This window comes from Ambystoma mexicanum, chromosome 10 (genome assembly GCF_040938575.1).
Source record: "Ambystoma mexicanum isolate Mex_15411 chromosome 10, UKY_AmexF1_1, whole genome shotgun sequence".
NCBI lineage: Eukaryota > Metazoa > Chordata > Amphibia > Caudata > Ambystomatidae > Ambystoma > Ambystoma mexicanum.
Genome location: NC_090932.1, coordinates 736,279,996 through 736,299,673, shown reverse-complemented (window position 1 = coordinate 736,299,673; position 19,678 = coordinate 736,279,996).

The window sequence follows — 19,678 nt, the reverse complement described above, 5'->3', positions numbered from 1 at the left end:
GAGGTGCCACAAGTTATTTATGTATTTTAGGGAGCGTGTAAAATTGAGGAATCTTAGGTTTGTTCATAATCAAAATATCTGCCTCTTTTTATACACCAAACCCCTATGAAATGCTTTTCAATCTTCTGTGTTATTATTTGTTGTAGTCTTGCAGTTGGATCCTCAATCAATCATAACCACTGGCACAACTCTGGGCAACCCGCCAGACTATCATTGTTTAGGCTGTCAAGCCATTACAGAAGGGGAAAGACCAAGTGCAAATTAGACTTGGTCTCACCCAAAAAGAGGCCGTTTTGTCGCCTGCTCAAGACTCATCTTTTTTGTTGTTTTTTTCTCTCTCTTTGAGCCTCTGTGTTACATCCTCAGCGCCAATTTGCCTCTGGAGAATGCACGCTCAACAAATACTCCTAAAATAACATAACATAGCATAATACAGGTCAAGGGTAGGACCTCAATTGCAGAACAAAGTCCTTTTTTGTTCACGGATGAGATTTCTCCAAGACCACTGTCTTTCTTGGGGGTTGCTTAGTTTGCTGCAAGTGAGTTATTTGCTTCTAAATAGTGTTTGGCTGGCTGTCAGGGACACCCTAAGGTCCCTTCTCTACTTCACATGTTTCCCTGACACCTCTGCCGGACCTGTCTTCCTCGTCATCAAACCATATGATCATATTGCATCCCACCAGGGGCCCCATCCAGCGAACATGGGAGGTCAGCGAAAATGGGGAAGGCCATGTGGGAGACCCCAGGCAGGGCCACCATTTTGGGTCAAGGAGTTAACAGACCCTGGCGAGGGTGCATTGAGTATGCAGACTGGACCCCCCCTCTGGCAATAACAGGAAGGCTACACCGAAAAGTGGGAACACAAATCAAAGCACCAAAGTCTTTGCAGGGACAGATGTATTACAGTAAGTTATGCACACTGGGAACAGATGATTTTCTGCACTGAGCAGTGGGCACAAAGCGGGGCATAGATGGCAGGCATACTAGCTGGGCACACCCACTGGCATGGGACTGGGGGCATGGGTAGTACCATTGGATGCAGGGGGAAGAAGGGACCCCAAGGGTGGAAGGCAAGGGTTGGAGAGGGGAAGGTTTGAGTGGGGAGACTGCTGGGAAGAAGGAAAAAGGGAGCGAGCAAGCCCGTGGGGAGATAAGAGAGAGAGAGAGAGAGAGAGAGAGAGAGAGAGAAAGAGAGAGATGGCAGAGAGAGGGAGAGGCACAGAGGGACACAGAGAGGCATAGAGAGACAGAGAGAGGCAGAGGGAGAGATAGAGAGGCACATAGAGTGATACACAGAGAGAGAGAGGGACAGAGAGAGAAAGGCACAAAGGGAGTGAGGCACAGAGAGAGATAGGCACACAGACAGAGGTGTACAGTGACAGAGAAAGGGGCATAGAGAGAGAGGCAGATAGAGAGGCACAGAGCATAGAGAGAGGTGTAGAGAGACAGAGAGAGAGGCACAGAGATAGATGCACAGAGAGAGAGGCACAGAGACAGAGAGAGGCACAGAGAGAGAGAGGCAGAAAGAGAGAGAGAGAGAGAGGCACAGAGACAGAGAGAGGCACAGAGAGAGAGAGAGGCAGAAAGAGAGAGAAAGGGAGGGGGACAGAGAGGGAGAAATGCACAGAGAGAGAGAGAGAGAGAGGCAGGGGTCAACAGGGGCAGAGAGGCCATGAGAAAGAAGCAGGGAAGAGAGGCCAGGAGAAAGAAGCAGGGGAAACCGAGCCAAAGAGACCAGGAGGCCTCCTTGTGGAAATGTAGAACAGGTTTGGGCAGGAAAAGAGAAGGGGAAGAATGGTGAAGGGAAGACAAGGACAGGGTACCTGCTGAGGGGGCCTCCTGAGCTCCTCTGTCCCCACCCGTCAGCACACCACCAACAACCAAAAAAGAGCGAGTACCTCTCTCAACAGGCTTATAATGCTGTCATTGCTCCTCCCTCATCTGGACCCCACCCACAGGGCCCAAGGTGGAATGGGGTGGGGATCACATGTGTAGGATGACACATGCAGGGACAGGTGCCCCCTCCACAGCTGTCACTTACCCCTCCAGAGCCTTCTGGGCTGTTCCCAGGATTTAAGGAAGCTTGGTACAGGAAGGAGGTGGGAACATCACAGGTAGGCAAACATATTCACGGAACAACAGATGCTTTGGGGATGGGAGGAAGAAGAGATGAAATGGCCATATCGCATACTACCGATTTTACGCTGGCTATAAACTGGACAGAGAGGCAGGTGGGCAAAGACAGTTCTGGAGAGAGGAGAACGTTTAGAGGGGGAAGTTTCTTGGCAAAGGGCTAGCCCCCAACATTTTACACTGGATATAGAGTTGGAAGCTGTTGTCTGGGAACAAATGGCCAGGATCTGCAGGGGCATGGGTTCAGTTGTGAACCCACCACCCTTGATATAAAGTTACATACAGTCCAGTCAGATACAGTGCAAGATAACAAATACTGTGGGAAAATGAAAAGTCACACACTACATTAAAGCAGTCCACCCAGCACACATTTTCCACCCTAGTCTCCATACTCTCTGCCAGACACTGGCCATCCATGCCCCAATGCGGAGGCACAGTGTGAGGTGGAGGTGGTGAGAGCAGAACAGCTCTGCCAGTAGGTAAGGTCAATCACTGTCAATCATGTGCATGGGTGGTGACATTTGCATCCCAATAGTGGCATGCAGTGGCACGTGTAGCGTTTGCATGGATGAGGTGTTTTGTTGATATTTGCGTGATAGTGACTGTCCCATGATAGCGTGTGTGCATGTCTCCTTGATCATCCATGCAAGTGCTTTGGGTTTCTGGTTGCACATTCATAATGGGGAGTAGACTCAGAAGGCTGTGCTGCACTTATCCTCCTTGACCCATCGGCAGCCTTTGATATTATCAACAAGCGCATCCATATGGACAGACTCCACTCTCTAGGCTTCTTGGATTCTGCATTAAGAAGGTTCACCTCTTACCTCACTGACCGTTCACAAATCTTCATCCTATTACCCTTTTTCTCCCCCCAACCTGTCTGCAATGGGGTCACACATGGAGTTCAACAAACGGGATAGAACCAGGAAGGATAGCTTGTCGACCGCTGTCTGCTCATGGGCAGTATCACTATTCCCAGGATATACCAGTGTGGGTGATGGATGAGCCCCCCCCGTCTCCCACCTTGGGGGCTTCAGGAACACCATAGGTCCCAGGGTCTCTTTCTTCCCATAGGGAGTTTGTTAGTACATTTACTGAGGGAGATGCTCCAGTGAGATCATTGGGAAAGGGGCCAAGCAAAGCAGGCCGATGTATCTTGACCTCAGTGACATCATCCTCCTCATCAATAGGACCTGGAAATACCCACTGATTTGATTTAAAGTCGAGTGAGAGTCTCACTCGTTTCCCCAGTTCGTGACAGATCGCAGGGGCAAAGATAGAAACATCTGAGACAAGGTCCTCATTGTTTGAGATGATCACCTTCTGGTCTGTCGAGCTGAAGGAAGTGAGACCCCCCTGAGGCCATGTAAATAGAAGAACAAACAGTGGTAGAACAGTGCTTTGCAGGCTTTTCATAATGTTGCAAATTGTGGACTGTGGCACTCTTCATAATAGTCCTCTCTGGGCTTTTAGCCACAGGGTGCAGTGTGGTCTGAGATCTTTCATCAAAGATAGATGGGGCGGCAGGCATTTTTGGTGTAGCATTGTATTTTAAGGATTCCTGGCCATCTTCTGCCCTAAGTGTAGCATTGTTATGTGGATCTGGGATGCTTTGGACATTAGTACAATCTGTAGTGGGCAATAAGGAACCCTGGGGAGCCTTCGCAGAGTTGTGTTGAGCTGCCAACGTACTGTGCAGAACAGCCACCATATTCAATGAGGGGGAGAAAAAGAAGGGGGCTGGCACTATTGTGGGGCCCCCTCAGCGCTATTGTGGTTCAAAGGACCCAGTCCCACAGTCACCTCAAAGCAGCGGCTCGGTTACTAAAGACAGCAATCACAGGGCCCGGTGCACAGGCCAGGCCTTTCCCAAGGGAACGCTTGCTTCGTCCCTCACTCTTTTGAGCAAGTAGCCGTCAAAAACAGCTTGATTTTGCATGAAAGGCGGACAGCCAGTGGAGGGCTATGGGGCTGCAAGGAGGCAGCAGTCCCACACTCCCAACGCTCAGACACAGTTTGGCTCACGACCCAGTAAGTTTGTATAAGGGCAGGAACACTTACCCTGAGGCACCTTATGATGCCAGATGTGGCTCGGCCAACACGTTTCCCTTGAGGTCCAAAGGTCCAAGATGCAAGAGCTTTGTGGGTCAAGGTCGGGACAGCCTCTCTAGCTGCAGTTTCAGCACCACAGCACGGACTCCACAGACTGAAACTTGGCTCACAGCTCCGCTCCACTCCCCGATCTAGGAGGGGTTTTAAAGACTGGCTCCTCCTCCAGGCAGCAGATGGCAGGCAAAGCATAGAAAGACACTGTGCAGACAATCAGACTGCACAGACTGCAACTCGGCTCACAACTCTGCCTACCTTTTATTGCCTGAGGTCGGACCCAGTTCGCCTGCACACACAATTCACCCACACCACATCACTCAGATCCTCATCGAACTGCACTAGCTCATACTGCAAGCACAGATCAACTTCAAATCCTGCTGCATCATCTACAAAGTCACTGTCCTCATGTCCCCAAGCTACCTCGCTTAGAAGATCAGCATTTAGAGAGGCCTACAATCCCCCAGAAGCAAGGACATGTGCAGACTTCAACTCCACCTGTGCAGGGAGTAATGATCCAGAAGATCCGCCTTCTCGGTCTACATCCTCAGACTCTGGAACCTTCTCCCCATTAACACAAGCCCTGCTATCCTACATTCCAGGAAGGAGCTCAAGACCCTCCTCTTCAAGGGAATGGCCCCTCATTAACACATAGGCCCACTCCCAACCTAATTGAGACAGGGCCATCCTATCCCCTCTGTTTCTTCCCCCTGGTTGTTTGTAGATCACTTGCTGCCAAATTGCCCGCCTTTCCTTCCCTGTTGTTAGCTCTCTGCTTCCTTGTATTGACCCCTTGCGGCCTGCTTACCTCACTGTGCACGTGCCCCTATGACTTGCAAAGTGCTCCTTTGCCTCCCGAAGCTAGGTACGCGCTCAATAAATACCCTCATAATAATAATAAAAGTTATATGCATTCTGACTTTGAAAACTAAGATCTGTCAGTCTTTTCTACACACAGGATAGAATATTTTGAGTGCCTCACTTATGAAGAGATGTACGGGCTGGTCCTTTATCATTAATAGCTGTGCATAGTCTCACATTGTAGACTGCTCTAATGCACTTGTACTGTAACTAGTGCCTAGATGCCTCTGGGCTTTGTGCACTGCTATAAATGTAAAAATAAATAAATGTTTCCTTTTCTAGAAAGACCCCTGTTAATGTTCTGACATGCACGTGGGAAGCCTCGGCAACGGATACATAACGCGAGAGCAGGCCACACAAGTGTGCTGCAATGGAAGTATTCGACCTGATTCTGCTATTTACCGACACCTCATTGTTTCCCCAACAAAGCCATGATGTATTGTGCTGCAGCGCGCAAGCGCCGTCGCAAAATAATGAAAAACAATGCATTTTACAGGGCCGCTCTGTGGGCTAAGCGTTTATCTTAATTACATTGTTTGGCTAGGCAAACACACTGCATAATACAGTGTACATTCTGCTGCAAATGACACAACTGCAGACGCTATTGGTGTTGAATCTATTGTGAGAATACAAAAGAGCCGAACAAACCAACACAGGACTCGCCATTGACCTTCTCCCACAAACACGGATGGAATGTTGAATTCCAGGCACTTCAAAGCAGAACAAAGCTACCGCCTGTGTGCCCATGGGTAATTGAATTAGAAAAGGAGGCCCTCAGCCCTGCGCCAAAGGCAGGGAAACTGAGGTGAATGATTGATAAAGGCACAGGTAGAATGTCATGAGGACACGAGGAGAGGGTGTCTATGCACTCGGACATCCTTTGATCAGGGGAACACGTGTACTTTTCCATCACACAGTGCCAGCCACCCAAGGCATCAGACTTCATACCGCTATCACTGTAGCACGCCAGGGACTTCATTTCAACAAAATGCCAGGGGTAGCAGAAGTAACATCACACGACCGTTGACCGATGAAGTCACATGAACTGATCTGACCCCACCCCGAAGTGACATCACGGGAAGCAATGGAGCACGACCTTTCACCCCTTGATAAATCACATAGCATTGTTTCTAAATAGACTATGTGCACTATGAAAAATATAGTTACGTATCAAAGTACACTATGAAAAATATAGTTACAATATCACTGTAAAGTGATGTACAATGCATACAAGAATGATCACCATATTTATCATTAATTAATATCAGTGCTTATAGGCCCATATTACCAAATTACTGTGAATGCAAGCAGACCTCCAAGGCCAAACTATAATGATGTGTTATTATATAGGACTTACGCGTAAGCACTTCATATAGAACAGATATACATACAATATCAACCAAAAAGATTATTTATTTTTTTTTTTTTTCATTTTTTTTAGGGGTAGTAAGGGAGACCACATGGGTAGCGAGAGAGATATCAGGGGTCGCAGTTTTGCCCCCTGGCAACTCCTTAATGACGTCCCTGGAGTGCGCATTGAGGGGGTACAGTTCGCCCGGCTGCTGTAGTCGATTAATTTGCACATAGATGCATCCATACATTCATTCGTTTAAGAAGAACTCACTAAGCCATACACACTGCATCCAAAGTTGCTCATGTCGACATTCCTAAATGGATGATGGTTCTAGCGCAGCAGACTAACAAAGCACACAAAAAGAAGAGTGTAGGCACGTGTATGATCTGTTCCATTCTATCTTGTCTGTTTTCTTATGCTATGCTGTCTTATGTCATGTCATGTTACGTTGCTTATGCTAATTTATGCTATGTTAGGTGCTGGCGCACATTATACTCCAGTAATTAACGCATTTCCAGCACTGAATGATCAAAGCTCTTCACCCAGCATTCATTTTATTTATTTTTTTGCATGTATTTATTGAGCAGAAACCTAGCTTTAGAAAGGGTTTTACAGAGTAACTGATGGCAGTTTGATTTTCTTAATTAGAATTTTTTTAATAGAGCTCAAGAACACTGGCCCAACTTCAAGCACATTTTGAAATGCATTTGGACTAATGAACTTACACAAATACCCAGTGCGCTGACATCATAGTGCCCATGGCCCAACTTCACACCAATTTGAATTGGTCAAGGGTACTACGATTTCTGCGCACTGGATATTTGTGAAAATGCAACAGTCCAACAGTGCTTTCATGGAACAGTAAAGTAACGCAAAGGCCAAGTTTGCTTTGCTTTTACAATTTTGCACATGCCACAGACCTGTCTAAAGGACCTGTTGTGGTGTCATTGGAACCTGTCCCCAGGCACTGTACTGCTGTGAAATAACAGTATATCTGCATTCTCCTGCCTGTGAGTGCTCTGCAGTGGCAGTGCTATGCTCAGTGTTGACAGGTGAATTTTTTAATTGGAGGGGCGTAAATACTTCTTACGAACATGCAGGAGTGACTGAGCTTTGGGCGCGATCCAGAACCCTTCCCTCGAGAAATCTTTTTCAGTAATGGGTGCATTTTTCAGAGCACTTTAAGTGAAAAATTGGTTGGCAGAAAGTTTGCAATTGGTTTTGTAGGCTAACTCATGAAAAAAAAAATAGATGCGTGTCAACAGCAGTGCAAGCTTTGGGAAGGACCTTTAACGAATCAAGGGGAGGGTCCATGGGGGTTCTTCCCCGGTTGTCACCATAGATTAAATATGCCAGTATTCACAGATATCAACATATTCATGTTTACTTTACGCATAACATCAGTAACAATACTATAAGAAAACATGTCCAAGCTGGTTCTGACAATATAGGGCAGTATTGCCACATAAGAACATACGCCAGTTGGCTTTGGCATTAAAAATGCCATGCCACAATATGAAAATATGTTGAAACTGGCAGTACCAACATGCCAGTTTAGCCATGTAATAACACAACATGCTTGCTTTATCATAATGTCCAGTAGAAATGTCATGTCACAGTAATAAAAAGCCAGACTGGCTGCACTAAAATGCTAATCTAACCATGTAATAACACATAATTCTTGTCGAAACACAGATGCCCGGTAAAATAAGCATTGGCTTACCCAATAGTTTTGACATTTGTAGTTGTTTATAGCATTTAACATTTAGCATGGAGGAAAGGAATGAGTTACTCCCCTCGAGGGGGCAATGACTCTCATTCCCACAAGGAACACCCTATACAAGCAACACTGTCTGCCTATATTGAACTGCCTTCAATCACAAGTAATGTGCTTTCCTTGTGTTTGGCTTCAGGTAATGCTGGATCAAATACGACACCTGAAGAAAGACAGACTGCCCCTTTGAACGTGAACCTCTATGTAACAGGGACAAACTGATCGAGAAGAGAGAGAGAGATCCATAAGCCCTCCGACGTAGCAACATCTTGGTGGATGCAGAGCAGTGTGGAGCCACTGAGCCAGCCCAGCCCACAAAGGAGAGAACGCCAGAGAAGGATGCCATAGGGCCGGCCTAGAGAACAGTGGAGAAACCGCTGTCAGGATGGAGTCCTGGAGACCATTCTATGTAGTGGCGTGACCACGGAAATGTGGTGGGCCTAGGGCCTGGTCAACAAAGCCGAAACGAGAACGAGAAGAACAAAACCTCCCGTCGGCAATCCTACCCCAAAGAGACAGACCTACCGAGATGCTGAGCACGAGTCCACAGGACAGTTGAGAGAGAGAAGGCAGAGAGTCGAGTATGCCAACTCATCCCAAAACCATGCCCAAAATATCCACCCGCCACAAGTGAAGGTACCGGGGTGGAATAGATAAAGGGGAGGAAGTAGCCATAGCTGCAACAGTAATTACGGGACATGGAGAAAGCCTGAGCATTCATATTGGATGATACCAAGGAGAATTATAACCAATATTGATTCTGAAGCCTTGAGAAAGCCTGAGCACGTACACCCATTGTAAGACACCAAGGATAGTTGTAACCAATATTGATTGGGAGACAGTGAGAAAGCACAAATCTAAGGGCTAAGAGATACCAAAGAGGGGCATCCCCTACATTGACTGTGAATCATTAAGAAAACACAAATATATTGATTGTTAATCTGCTAAAAAGCTGCCACATATAATTTGGGATGAACATTGGAAGCCATTACTAGAGACTTTTAAAACCACTCTGATTTATGTTCAAGTATCAATCTCGAAAATCAAAGACAAGAACAGGGGAAACAAGTAGAGAAGCCGCAGGATGGGTGGTGCCACCCAATCGTTAAGAGTATACCAAACCCAAACCGAAAGAGAGTCAATTATAAAAAGTCTAAAGGACCAGTATACAGAGGAAGGAATGTGAAAGACAACATCCAGAAAGACAGTAAACATAGCTAGGTCTCGGACACCCTGGGATAGCCGCCCTATAAAAATACAGCATGAACTAGAGTAGCTCATGAAAGAGACACTGTGAACCAGGATAAATAGTTTCCACTATCTTGTTTCCAGTTATTGACAAAATCAGATTTGTTGCATTAGGAAAGACCCTGAATAAAGCTTCAAGCGATACAGCTAAAAGGAAGGTGCCAGAAGATATATATTTGGGCACTCTTTAGTTATTAGTTTAAGTGCTAATGTCAGAAAGAAGTAGGTTTTGTGCTAAGGACATTTTTCATTGGACTTTGGATGCAGCCTTAGTTTGGTCAGGTAGAGAACATTCCCCTAGCTAGCAGTAGGGTGAGTTAGGCATTTCTCTTATTATTTAAAATAAAACAGTTAAAAAGGACCAATGCGAGTCTGACTCCTTTTTCTGACTCGCCACACTACTCGTTCAAATGGGAAATAAGTACCACAATGTGGGTGATAACAATTGGTAGTTCTAACATCTGTTGCCAAGAGCTTTGGAACAGTTTCCCCTGTCAGTTGGCACTATATAAAAAACAAATATGATGTATATTCTCCTTTCCCAGTGTTCCTCTTCACTCGTATGCAGTGTCTATAGACTGAAAAAGCCACATTTTGACATACACAAACAATGCATCTGAGGCAGGATCAACCATCTAAAACTAACATCTTTTTGATTGCCACACTTGTGTTACTTTTGGTATTCACTTACTCTCCTCTTTGGCTGGAGGACAATTAACTCTAAATTTAATGATGTCTACCTGAATTGTGTGAAAACTTACTGCAGTTTAAGGGTGTCTCATTGACAAGTTAATCTGGAAGATGTTGACTTGTCCACAAACCACACAAAATGTAGTAAGGACATCATACCCCAAATCTACAAATGTATTGAAAATATGATAATTATAAAGGCTTTTTGGGTTGAATGCAATACATATATTGTATGCCATTCGATTTGATATCGATGCCTCCCTGAAATCCAATTTCCAAACTGGAAGAGGTGCTATTCAACCTCTGAGATATGATATGGCATGTAAGTCATGTATAACGCGGCTGTACACAAGTCTTTCTAGGTGCGACAAGACAAGCGAGAGAGAGAGAGGGAGGACAAAACAAACAATCTTACTAGACCATGTGTCATTCAGATCGTGCAAGTACGATACACAAAAAGTGCAGTGGGGGACCGAGTGGGGAAGTGCAGGGGTAGGGAAGGGGAAAGTGCAATCAGGGCAGCAATGCTCTGAGTATGTGCAGCCAGGGCAGCACGGCTCTAGGTAAGTGAAAGGAGGCATGGGACTGTATCGTTCCAGATAGAGCCCCTAAGTGCACGGTAGGTCTCGAGGTAGTGCAGGGGCTACTGGTCAAGGGGGAGCTTGGTTCCAGTGAGTCTCTGAGGGAAGCAAGTCAACCAGTCAGTGCAGCATATAGATTGGCCAGCAGGGGAGTGAGAGCGATAATGCAGAAGCGAAAAGGAAGGTCTTGAGCTTCTTGCGGAAAATTCAGGTGGTCTGGCTCAAGTTTGAGAAGGGCAGGGAGGCCATTTCATAGGGAGGCATCTGCAGAGGAGAGAGATCTACCCACCACTGCTTGGAGAAGTGTCTGACCCTCAGAGAGTTGGAGGTGGCTGAGCGAAGGTCTCGAGAAGGAAAGTGTTTAGGTAGGAAGAGAGAGTTGGATGTAGTGCGGGCCCCAGCCCCAGAAAGCATTGTGGACGATGTCTGGATGATGCAGAGGGTCTTGAACTTGATCCTTGCAGCCACCTGGAACAAGTGGAGAGATTTCAGGGCTGGTGAGATACGGTCCCTGGGCTTGAGGCCAAGGACAAGTCTTGCAGTCCTGTTCTGGGTTAGTTGCAGAGGGCAGAGAGTAGAGGAAGGCAGATTGAGAAATAGGCTGCTGCAGTAGTCCAGCCTAGAGGGAACCATGGCTCTGGAGACAGTGAGCATCTGGGGTAAAGTGAGGAAAGGAAGAATACCTCTGAGGAGGTGCAACTGGTAGTGAACCTTCTTGGCAAGGTCCGTGATGTGAGGAGAGAAGGAGAGAGTGGCGTTGAAGATGACACCAAGGTTATTAGCCTCACAGAAAGGCGAAGGAAGAGGGCCCAAGGAGGGCGGCCATAGTGAGAGAGGGAAAGCGGGAGCAGGGGTGCCAATGAGAAGGATCTCAGTCTTACTGGCATTAGGGCCGAGGTCGTTGGAGGTACACCCCTCCTGAATCATGGATAGACAGTCAGGAATGAGCGAGAGAGGAGAGGAGGCTGAGGGTTGCCTGAAGAAGAGCTCTGTGTCATGCGCATAACACTGAAAGTTAGAGGAGAAGGTAGAGCCTTGGGGAACACCACATGTGGAGAGAGAGGTGGCGGAGATAAAGGACCCAAGTTGGATCTGGGAGGGTCGGTCCAGGAGGAAGGAGTTCAACCAACCGAGGGCCTGATCCGCGATGCACAGGTTCTCACAGAGACAATTGATCAGGATGGCATGATCAACCTTGCTAAAAGCAGAGGAAAGGTCAAGGAGGATGAGACCAGAAGGAAGGCTAGAATTGGGATTAGCGAGCAGATTTTCACGGGTGTTCAGCAGAGCAGTTTCCATGCCTCTGGCTGTTCTAAATCCAGACTGATGGTCATGGAGACAACCAACAGGTACAGTGTGGAGAGTAAGCTGGGAGATGGCCAGCTTTTTGAGGAGTTTACCCAGGAAAGGAGTGATAGAGATCGGGCAGTAGTTTGGCAGACAGGAAGCATCAGCAGAAGACTTTTTCCAGAGTGGGTGTACAAGGGAGTGCTTGAGAAGGGAAGGGAAAGTTCCAGTGGCAAAAGAGTGATTGCAGAAATTGACCACGGCTGGAGCGAGGGTGTTAATGTGGCCCTTGATGGTTCTGAGGGGTAGGGGAGCACCTGCTTGGACGACACTGTCCTAGATCGGACTTGTCTCGAAACCTCCGCAGGAGTGGTCAGAGAGAAAGAGGAGAAATTAGGAGGAGAGGGAGAGAGGAGGCTAGAGGGGGCCAAGAGAGGTAGAGGGAAAGGAATAGGAGAGAGAGGACAGGATGTCCTGATTTGTATGGTCAAGTGAGAAGCCAGAGCCATTCAGAGGGCCTGGAAGGGAACAGGAGAGGTGGGGACTACAGAAGGATTGGCCATCTTTGCAGATTCTAAAGAGTTTGGCCGTGTTGCTAGAGGCCGCAGAGACGCGGGCTTGAATGTGGGCTCTCTTCTTGGTCAGAACAGAGAGTCTGTATTGCCTTTGGAGCAGGTGGCAGGCCAGTTTGTCAGAGAATGCGTCCAATGCCCTCCACTTCCTCTCAGCCACCCTATACTTGCGTTTCACGGTGGCGAGATCAGAGCCATACCAAGAGTTGCACTTGGAGGTAGGCTTCAGATGGATTCTCATGACAGGGCCAAGGACATTCAGAGTGATGGAGATAGAAAGATGCAGGTTAGAGAGGGCTGTGTCAGGGTGTGAGTCAGCGGCAGGCATAGGAGGAGCAGAGAAAGTAGCGGCAAAGGCCTCCACTGATACACGCTTCATGTACTGCAGGGGATGAAAGTAATCAATAACAACTGTCACATCTGCCTCATATTGCCCAGGACCTCAACCACTTTTGATCTTTTATTTATTTTTGTATTTTAGGTCTACCTTAGGTTTTTATTGTTGTTTTAATGTTACATTTGTCAGACTGTGGATGTCTTTTCGGTAGAAAGGACTTCATAATTAGCGTTTTAAATACTGGTACTCTGGGTGAACTTTATATGGCACTTTGAGTAATTAGATTGCCAGGTAACATATGGGTAGGCCTCTGTTCAGCACTTTACACACCAAGTCAAGCTGTTTAGGTTTGAATAAGATGTGCAAGATTTGCTATTGAGTTTGTCACACATTTTATCTGCCACACATTGAAACACACAAGCTTGTGTGAATGTATTACTGTTGTATTTGGCACAACCTTAAGTTACAACGCGCAACATGCAAACATATGTTGAAACCTTTGCTATTTGCATTTGACAACATTGAACACATCACCTGCACAAGAGACATAGATAATCATCAGTGTTGGCAATGCTCTACTAAGCTGTTAATGCTTTTTTTCTACACAAGCTTTTCCGAGCTTACACAATGGCTTAGAATGCTGCATTTACAAATGGATCTGCCCTTGACCTCGTAAAGTGAAAGCGCACTGCTCAGTGGTGTGTGCTAATCCATATGCACTGGCATTCTCCAAGCTTAATAAGCATATCTGCATTTTATTACACAAAGTACGCACATAATAAAAAGAGTGTGATTCTCTAGTTTTTAAACCCAATGGGCCTCATTACGAGGTTGGAGGTAGCCATGCCGGTTTTACCGGCATGGCTACCCCCAGCGCTTTAGCGTAAGGCGCTTTATAAATCAATAAAATACAAATAAAATACAAAACTCGGCTCCGGCACCCGCGAAAGGGGAATCACCGGGCCATTCCGACCTCAGCGGACCTGGTAATTCCGCTTGTGTGGGTGCCAAAGCCGGTGCGTTCCCATTCCCATTTGAGCCCCCACAGGGCTCAAATGGGAATGGGGAAGATGGTAGCAGCGGTACCGTTCATAACGGTACTGTTGCTACCATCATGTTCTGCTCACGGTTTCGGTACGGCCACCTGGTCAGACCAGGTGGTTTTAGGGCACATGCGAGCAGAAGTCCTAGTATGGCGGTACGGTAGCAACGGTGCCGGTAGAGATACCGGCGCCGTTGTTGCCTTACCGCCATACTCCTAATGAGGCCCACTGTATTATTTGGAAAATAATGACTAGTCTAGTACTACTTTAATAGGATGTGAAATTAGCGTTTATATTCATTGGAAGACAGAGTCCTTGGAAAACAGAGAGTCCGGTGGTTTAAAATAAGGTAACACAAATCCCCCTTTATAAGTCCAGGTGAATCTCCTGTTTGCCAATCAGCCATATTGTAAATTTGACTGCGTGAAGAAAAAATGTGTCTGTGCAGAAATGTCAGCCTCAGAAAGCAGACGTTGATGGACTATAATTATTGTTGGAAGGATGCTATGGCCTTTTCCCGAGATGTGCAGAGTCATTTATTTTAAAAACAATGTTGGTCTATGAGAAATGAAGTTCCCGAATAGGCCCGGCTTTTCAGATGAGAGTATTAAAATATGCCACAGAAAGGAACTATTTTCTGGTGCAGTTACAGACATTATTGACATTTGTCATTGCTCATTTCTGTGAAGCAATATACGTGTATGAGAAATAAAGCTCATGGTAAGGTCTGCTTATTGAAACCAGAGATTAAGACAAAAAAGCCCTCAAATAGAGATTGGCTGTCAAGGAAAAAGTGGGGATTGGATAAAGTTGGCTTCAGACTGTATAATGATATGCAAGACAGAGGAGCACCGAGCCACACATAAGAACACAAGGAGGCAGACAGAGGCACCCCTCCTGATAAGAAGCCAGGAGGGGCAGAGCTGTGAGGCATAGCTGAACCACATGTCTGGGCTGCCTTGCTAAGAAGAAGCCAGCAACGCTCTAATGCATTCATGATGGCAGAGTAAATCACTTTGCCAATTTTTGCAAATTATATTTTTTGCCTGTTGCACTATTTTGGAGGTTTAAATAAGCCATTATTTATAACCAATTTTATTAAGCACATAATAAGTAGGTTTAACTTGCATCCATATGACATTACTACCAAAACAACTGATTTCAAAGATGACCTGTAATAAGTGCATACACCTTTCAGAAATTGTTACTTTCCTTCAGATGTCGGTACATGATTGATTTTTTCCATTGTCAAGAAGAAAAGCACAGATTTACATTTAAACATTGAACCATCCTAGTGATCTCATTCTGTCGGCGCACATTAAACTCATAAAATCTGTAGGTTTATACCTCAAAAACAAAGGCCATGCTGGACAGAAGTATCTATTTATGTTGGGGAAGAGTGCAGTACACATGCCTAATAACATAACATAACATAACTAGTAACAACAATAATCTCATCAACAACATCACTTTTGTGGGAGGATCAAGCTTCCTTCACAACATGGGAATGCACCATTTTGCCACTAATAGAAGCTTGGTGGTTAGCACCCCATGTATCGAATCTCCTTCATGCCCCTCCTGTGAGTTGGCTCCTACTAATATTCTGGCTGGGTCATTAGGACCTCCAAAGGACACAACCAGGACAAGTCCTCTCAGTTTTCCCTGACAATGATAAACAAACGCAGGAGGATATCAAAACTGAGCAAACCGTGTGGGTCAAGAACAACTTATTATGTAATGCAAAAAATGCAAAAATTGATACAAAAATATATATGAGTTACATTATTTTATTTAGTTGCATTTTTAAAGCGCTCACACAGCCCGGGGGCATCGAGGTGCTGTTACAGAATTTGTTGTTGTTGTCTTAGTTGCATATTTATAATGCGTTAAATACCCAGAGGTTTCTAAGTGTGGACCAGGGATCGAACCTGTGTTGTTTCGTGTCGTCTTGCTTCCAAGGTGAGCAGTTGCCACTGAACTAACCTCATTCTATACATTAACACATAAAAGGTATTTTTTCCTTCAAATTCACCCAAAGTGATTACATGAAAAATACACTGTAAGGAAATCAAAACAAAACAATGTGAAGTGCAAGACCTCATCTATAAACACTGAACAAATACGAGACTGAAAATGCAAAATTTGCACAAAATGTAAAAAGAAAGTAATTTTTCAAAGTACTATGACCCGCCTCCTATAGTTGGTTTACACATTACAGTTTATTTTTCATGCAATAAATGTAGGCGATATACCATTTTTGTTAATAATTAATGGAATGCATTTGAAAAAGAAGGGATGTTTGTGTGTTGATGTACAGAATGTAACATATATATTTATGTGTGTATGAATTTTGGCATTTTTTGCAATAACGAGTGTTCTCGACCCACAAGGATCGCTCAGTTTCCATATCCTCCCGGGTTTCTATTGTACATTTCCTTTGGAACCTCACCATCCACTATTTCAGCTGTGCATCGTCTAACCTCCAGCCAAAATTTTCGAAGTGCAGATCACTCCCCCCAGATGTGACATTAATATTCTTTTTTTCCAAAGTTCCTCCAGCACACGTTTGACTAACTGGGCTATTGTTTATTTTTTATTTTTTATTGAGTATTTGTATTGTTGGTTCAGAACAAGGGGAGTCAGATACCATTGATGCAGAATTTATATTGCACATCAAAAGTCTGTGCTGATATTGTTGGTCTGTCGACACCTTTCCATCCATCACCTCAGACCTCATCATCAAACTCTCGGGTAAGATCCCTTTGCCAGGCTAGTTTATATCCCTCCGAACATCCACCACTTGAAGAGCTTATACATTTTGGAAATTAGCGCCCTCATTCCAGTAGCTTCCTGTAATAGTTTTTGAACAGGTGTCACTGCTCTAGAGTCATCCGGCTTGACTATGTTGGAGGAACTGCATGCTATATAGCTCCTGCTGCTCATAATAGGCCTCACACTCCTGGAACGCTCTAATTTCTCTCTTCACCTACATATCTCCCAATTTGTGACACCTACTATTTCTCCACCTCGCAGGTCTCCCCTCCTCTAACCCCAGAGTGAAAGGGGGTAATTCATAGAATTTAGCGCACAAGTGGCGCACAGAGTGCGAGGGCGGCAGCCTGCGCCAGCCGCGTGCGCCAAAACCCATTTTAGCGCACAGCGTATTCATGGATACTTACATCCATAACCAGCTGTGGCGCAGAGTGGCGCAGTGACCCTGCAGCAGCGCCAGTTACGCCCCCAACCCCACCACGTGCGCCAAAAACATTGCCCAAATCTAGTACATGGTGCAAAGGCCAGTGGACCAGCATACAGCCCCCCAACCACGAAAACATGTGGAAAACTCCCCGCGTACCCTGCTCGCGCCAGTGAAATTGCGTGGAAAACTCCCCGCGCACCCCTCCGAATACCATACATCGCTCGCGCTAGCAAAATTGCATGTAAAACTCCCTGCGCACCCCTCCAAAAACGCGTACCCCGCTCGCGCTTGTCAAATCGTGTGTAAAACTCCCCACGTACCCCTCGGAATACGCGTATCCCGCTTGCACCAGCGAAATTGCGTGTAAAACTCCCCACGCACCCCTCGAAATACGCGTACCCCGCTCGCGCCAGCGAAATCGTGTGTAAAACTTCCTGCGCACCCCTCCGAATACGTGTACCCCGCTGCTTCAGGTAAAATGTGTGGGAAAAGTCCCCCATGTGCTGTGGGCTGCCTCTGGGGCATGGGAAGGGTGAATGGGCTGCCTGCGGGGCATGGACTGGGGTGATGGGCTGCCTGCGGGGCATGGACTGGGGTGATGAGCTGCCTGCGGGGCATGCCCAGGGGTGATGGGCTGCCTGCAGGGCATGGACTGGGTTGATGGGCTGCCTTTCGGGGCATGGACTGGGGTCATGGGCTGCCTGCTGGGAATGGACTGGGTGATGGGCTACCTGTGGGCCATGGACTGGGGTGATGGGCTGCCTGCGGGGCATGCCCAGGGGTGATGGGCTACCTGCGGGCATGGACTGGGTGATGAGCTGCCTATGAGGCATGCCCAGGGGTGATGGGCTGCCTGCGGGCATGGACTGGGGTGATGGGCTGCTGCGGGGGATGGACTGGGGTGATGGGCTGCCTGCGGGCCATAGAATGGGGTGATGGGTTGCCTGCGGGGCATGGACTGGGGTAATGGGCTGCCTGCGGGGCATGCCCAGGGGTGATGGGCTGCCTGCGGGGCATGGACTGGGGTGATGGGCTGCCTGCAGGGCATGGACTGGGTTGATGGGCTGCCTGCGGGGCATGGACTGGGATGATGGGCTGCCTGCGGGCCATAGACTGGGGTGATGGGTTGCCTGCGGGGCATGGACTGGGGTGATGGGCTGCCTGCGGGGCATGCCCAGGGGTGATGGGCTTCCTGCGGGGCATGAACTGGGGTGATGGGCTGCCTGCGGGCCATGGACTGGGGTGATGGGCTGCCTGAGGGGCATGCCCAGGGGTGATGGCTGCCTGCATGGCATGGACTGGGGTGATGGGCTGCCTGCGGGCCATGGACTGGGGTGATGGGCTGCCTGCAGGGCATGGCCTGGGGTGATGGGCTCCATGCCCCCTGCAGGGCATGCCCAGGGGTGATGGGCTGCCTGCGGGGCATGTACTGGGGGGATGGGCTGCCTGCAGGGCATGGGGAGGGTGGATGGGCTGCCTGCGCATTTTCCGGGGGTGCGCATGGACTTTCACATGCGATTGGCCTGGCACGAGCGTGGTACGTGTATTCCGGGGGTGCCCGGGGAGTTTTACACGCGATTTCGCTGGAGCGAGCGGGGTACGTGTATTCTGGGGGTGCACATGGAGTTTTACAGACGATTTCGCTAGCGCGAGCAGGGTATGTGTATTCTGGGGGTGCACGTGGAGTTTAACACGCGATTTCGCTAGCACGAGCGGGGTACGTGTATTCCGGTGGTGTGTGGGGAGTTTTACACACAATTTCGCTGACGCGAGCGGGGTACGTGTATTCCGGGAGTACGCGTGGAGTTTTACACGCAATTTCCCTAGCCCGAGCGGCGCACGCATATTCGGAGGGGTGCGCTGCGAGTTTCACACGCGATTGGCTTGGCGCGAGTGGGGTACATGTATTCTGGGGGTGCGCGGGGAGTTTCACATGCGATTTGGCAGTGTGTGCCCTCCCGGGTGTGCCCCCCGTCTCCATGCCCTGCAGGCAGCCCACACCACAGGAGACCAGCCCACACCCCTGGCCATGCCCTGCAGGCAGCCCATCTCCCCAGGCAATGGCCCGCAGGCAGCCCATCACCCTAGTCCATGCTCCACAGGCAGCCCACACCACAAGGGACCACCCCACACCCCAGTCCATGCCCTGCAGGCAGCCCATCCCCCCAGGCCATGGCCCGCAGGCAGCCCATCACCCTAGTCCATGCTCCACAGGCAGCTCATCACCCCTGGGCATGCCCCGCAGGCAGCCCATCACCCCAGTCCGTGGCCCGCAGGCAGCCCACACCACAAGGGACCACCCCACACCCCTGGCCATGCCCCGCAGGCAGCCCATCACCTCTGGGCATGCCCCGCAGGCAGCCCACCCCACAGAGGACCACCCCACACCCCTGGTCATGCCCCACAGGCAGCCCATCACCCCATACCATGCCCCGCAGGCAGGTCACATGGCACCATGCACTTGGGAGCCCGAACACATGTCGGCCTCCCCAC